Source organism: Theobroma cacao, chromosome 8, assembly GCF_000208745.1.
Source record: "Theobroma cacao cultivar B97-61/B2 chromosome 8, Criollo_cocoa_genome_V2, whole genome shotgun sequence".
NCBI lineage: Eukaryota > Viridiplantae > Streptophyta > Magnoliopsida > Malvales > Malvaceae > Theobroma > Theobroma cacao.
The window spans coordinates 19,026,461-19,031,664 of NC_030857.1; positions in this window are offsets into that span (position 1 = coordinate 19,026,461).

The window sequence follows — 5,204 nt, forward strand, 5'->3', positions numbered from 1 at the left end:
TAAGTTATAATTTTTATAATGTTAACACAAAATAAAAAATAAATATATTTATATTTAAAGTATATATATACTAAAAGTATTAGTATATATATATAATATAGTAATCATATTTCTTATAATATTACTCAATATATATAATATATATATTTAAAAACATTTCAAGTTAATTAATAATCATAGTTTAATGAATTAATTTAATTAACTATATGAGTTTGTCTTTAATTACATGAAATTAAAAAAATAGTTAGATTCCAAAACTATTTTAAGCTTAAACACTCTATTTAAGTATATATATTATAAGTTATAATTTTTGTAATCTTAACCTAAAATAAAAAGAAAATATATTTTTATTAAAATGTATATAATAGTAATTATGTTCCTTTGTAATATGATATGATATTCATCTTATTTAAACATAATTAATAATCTAATAATTTTTTATTTATATATATTTATATCATTACATTAGTTATTTAACTAGCTATATTTTAAATATATTTGTCAATATATAACAAAGGCAACAACTTATCAAGATGGTTGAGACGGTAAGTGTTTACCTTTCTTGGCGCAGGTTCGAGTCCAATCACTAACAATTTTATTCAACTATTTAAATAATAAAAAATATATAAACGGATATTTGTAAATGGGTTCGGTGCGGGTATCCGCGAAACCCGATTAAAAAATAATCAGGTTCGGGTAGCGGGTATCCAAAGTGTGATACCCGAACTCGCTCCTAACTCGTTTAATGGGTACCCTAACCCGGAATAATCGGGTCGGGTACCCGCAGGTACCTTATAATAAGGTACCCGTTGACATCCCTAAAAAAGATTGAAGAAGAGATGGAATAGGTGTTGTTCAATTAACCAGCCTAAAACCTTATTTTTGCGCTTGGGGCAATGACGCAGCTAGTGAGGTTCTAACCGAGGAACATCTATTGCTAGTTGAAAACTATTTCCAAACTCCCTTTTAGGTAGACTTGTTAATATGGGCCGACCTAGCTTAGTCTTGCCCAAGCCCTTGTGGGTTGAAAAAATATGGGCTGGGCCATGCTAGTCCATATTTTATATGGGTTGTCAAATCCCCAACCTAGCCCACCCATTGCTAGCCCATGGGTGGGGCTGGGCCAACCCATATTTTTCAAAATTTTTCAAAATTGACTGCATTTCTGTGTATATATTAAAACAAAGAAGATGCTCTTCATTTTTTTGACCAAAATTTTCCCATTAATTGAAACTTGGGTTGAATAATTAAGGCCTAATAGGAGCCCATGGTCAATTCTACTTCAGGCCCTACATTTAGCAGTTGTGTGGTTAACTTCCAAAATAGTACATCAACAGACTATTTTTAACTATCCTTGTTTGTCATTACAATTGAGAGATGATGCCTAGTAGGCCATTACATCAGTTCCCTCCTTTCTTGGAATTTAGTTTCTCTTAAAGCTTGATAATTGCAGAATAAATAAGTTTTACATGGAATAGTTCTTGTAAAGAAGTAAGTGGAGATTATAAATTTGGTACCATATTTGTGTGGAGATCATATAGTCGATTAGTAAGAGAGACTTACTGGGCTGCTAGAGAAGACTCAAAGTAGAGGAGTGGTGACCGTCTGAAAGCTGATGGCCGATAGGGATGGCTGGATGGGGATGGGGATTTGAGAAAGCAAAACTCGACTGCTGCTGCCTGGCTACTGTAGGCTGAAAGAAAGATTGAAATAACGACAGTAGAGGGAAAGATTTAACTGCCGAAGCCTGAAAGCCGATGGCCTATGGGGATGGCTAGATGGGGATGGAGATTTGAGAGACCAAAACTCGACTGCTGGCTGCTGTTGTAGGCTGAAAGATAGAGTGAAAGAACAGCAAAAGAAGGATTGGGGGAAAGGCCGAATTGGCGAATTGCTAAAGCCTGAAACGGTGTCGAGTTGGTATTTTTTTTTCATAAAAAAAATTATGAAACACTGAAACAGACCATTTTTAAATTTAATGTTTTTGGTCCATTGGGCTGGCTAGCACTAACCCGGGTTTGCCCCCTAATCAAACGGGCCAACCTATCTAGGCTCGGGTTTAATATGGATTGAAATTTTTATGACCCAACTCACCCCATATTTCATAAAAAATGAGCTAGCCCGATGGGCTAGGCTCATATTGACAAGTCTACTCTTAGGCCTAGGTTCAGCCTTGGCCTTGGCCTTAGAGAATTTTTGAAAGGGCTCCCTTTAGGGTAAAGCCCTAAAAAAGAATAAACCAAACTAAAACCTTGGAGGGCTTCGATTGAAATAGGAATCATATATAGTAGAAATGTTTTCTTGCTGGAGAGGGACCAATACTAGGGGAAGCTCGGACTTGGAGACTGTTCTTTATTTTTCTTTTACAACGGCCCAACACACATCATTAGCCAGCCGGCCCAACCTTCACACCAATTTTCCACTTAAAGTTTTGTATGCCTCTTAACTTATTCAGACCATCTCCATTGTTAATAAGGATGTAACCGGGTGGGGTACCCATCTTTTTTAAGAATTCTCTCTTAAATTTGTTTAATTAAGAATATAATTGAATCTTATTAAAATTTGAATAAAATCATAAAATATTATGAAAAATAGAACACTAATAATATAACGACATCCATTAATTATCTAAATTCGTTAAATACCTTATTAAATAAGTCAAACGATAAATTTAAAAAAAAAACACAAATTATAATTTAAATAACTAAAATTCATATAAAAAATTAATTTTATATTTATTAATTTATAAAAAAGAAAGTTGATTAAGCTGGTAAAGATAACATTGATGGTAAAGAGGATAAAGGTTTGAATTTGACAAATTTACAAAATTTTGAAACACTATATGTAATATTAATATATATATATATATATATATATATATATATGCATAATCGGGTTCAAATTTAGTGTATCTTAAGGACGATAGCTGAATCCATCTCATAACTGAATATAGGATACCAAACCCTATGTTATCAAATCAGATACCTACGTATACCCGTATAACAACAACCCATTTACATTCCTTAATTATAAGTTAAGTATAGTTAAAATACTTTTGTATATTTTTTTAAAAGAAAATATTGTTGCCTTTAGTACATTCTTTTAAAAATTGAACAAAATTACAAAACATTACCCAAAACTGAATGCTAATAATATAGCACTATCCGTTAATTACTCGAATTCATTAAATGCCCTATTAAATAACTCAAAAAATAAATTTTTAAAAAAGAAAAACCCAAACGATAAAATAACTAAAAATCATATAAAAAATTAATTTTAAATTTATTAGTTTACCAAAAATGAAAGTTGATTAAGTTGGTAAAATTAGTGTTGAAGGTCAAGAGGGTAAAGGTTTGAATTTGACAAATTACAAAATTTTGAAACATTACATATAATATTAGTATATATGTATAATCGAGTTCAGATTTACAATATCCTAGACTTTTCCTGAATCCATCTCATAATCGAATATAGGGTATCCGAACCCTATATTATCAAATCGAGTATCCGCGTATACCCGGATAACACCAACCAATTTACATCCCTTTTGTATATTTTTATTTAAGAATACTCCACCAATAACCTAATAATTTCCAATTTTACTTAATTTAATCTATATGCATATTTTTTCCTTATCATTTATTCCATTCATTTATATTCTTATATTTTATTTATCCTTCTAAATCTTTTATTATCAACATGTTTCATTAAGCAGCTTATTTTGTGTCTTGTATATATTTCTAATAGCCATTCCCCTAAATTTAATTTTCTTTTTTTTAATTTAACTAATTACCTTAAAAACATTTTTTGTTTGCTATTATTCTCATCTTTGCATCTTTGCTCACACTAATTTCCCAAATTCTAAAATGTTATCTGAAAATTTTAAAGCATTGTGCTAAAATTATTTAACTTTGTTGCATCAAATAATACGTTAAACCCAATCAATTCAAAGCACAATAAATTATATAAACAAAAGTATGATTTTTACTTAGCCTGGGCTTAGGTGGTGACCCAAGTAGTTTGTTGTAACCTGTCGGACGTTCTCTTGCTAATGGCACGGTTGGAAGATCAAAGGAGTGATTTTACTCCTCTTGAAGCAGCACCGTTTAGAGCTTTTCTGCTCAAAGTATAAAACTTTCTACCTTCCCCCTTATTTCCTCTTTCTTCCGCCACTTATGCTCCCATTTCTTTCCCTTCACCAAATCTCTTTCTCACCATGGTTGTAGCCTCCATCCTTCCTTCTTCACTATCAACGTTGGCAACACTATCCCTCCTTGGCTCTCTTATAAATCGGTGGCTTTATCCCTCATAAGCTCTCTCACAAACTGGTGGCACAGCCCCTCATTCCTCTCTCACAAACTGGTAGCACCAACCCCTCTTTTCTCTCTCACAAACCAGCAACTACAGCCCTTCCTTTGCCCCTCATTAACTTGCAACTCTCTCACAAACCGACGGCACTCCCTAAAAAATTTATTTCCTCTCCTTTCACCAAAAAACAAAAATCCCTCCATTCACTAACCTAACTGGCGGCATTTTATTTTTTTTGTGGTTGCTTGGTTGCTAGAAAACTAGGGATTTCTCACGATTTCTTTTGGTTGTCGCTCCCTTCTATCAGTCGTCCAACTCTATTTATTTTTAATTCCTTTAGTTTCTAGATATTTCTTAATTTTGTTGGGCTTGACTTTAAACACTCTTTACATGGACACTAGACTTGTCAATATGGGTTGGCCCGGCCCAGCTTGACCCAAGCCCTTGTGGGCTGAAAAAATATGGGCTGGGTCGAGCCAGCCCATATTTTATATAGGTTGCCAAATCCCCAACCCAGCCCACCCCTTGCTAGCCCATGGGCCAGGCTAGGCTAGCTCATATTTTTAAAAATTTTTCACAATTGACTGCATTTCTGTATATACATTAAAACAATGGAGATGTTCTTCATTTTTTTGGTCGAAATTTTCCCATTAATTGAAACTTGGGTTGAATAATTAAGGTCTAATAGGAGCCCCTGGTCAATTATACTTCAAGCCCTACATTTAGCAGCTGTGTGGTTAGCTTCCAAAATAGTACATCAATAGACTATTATTAACTGTCCTTGTTTGTCATTACAATTGAGAGATGATGCCCAGTAGGCCACTGCATCAGTTCCCTCCCTTCCTGGAATTCAGTTTCTTTTAAAGCTGGATAATTGCAGAATAAACAAGTTTTAC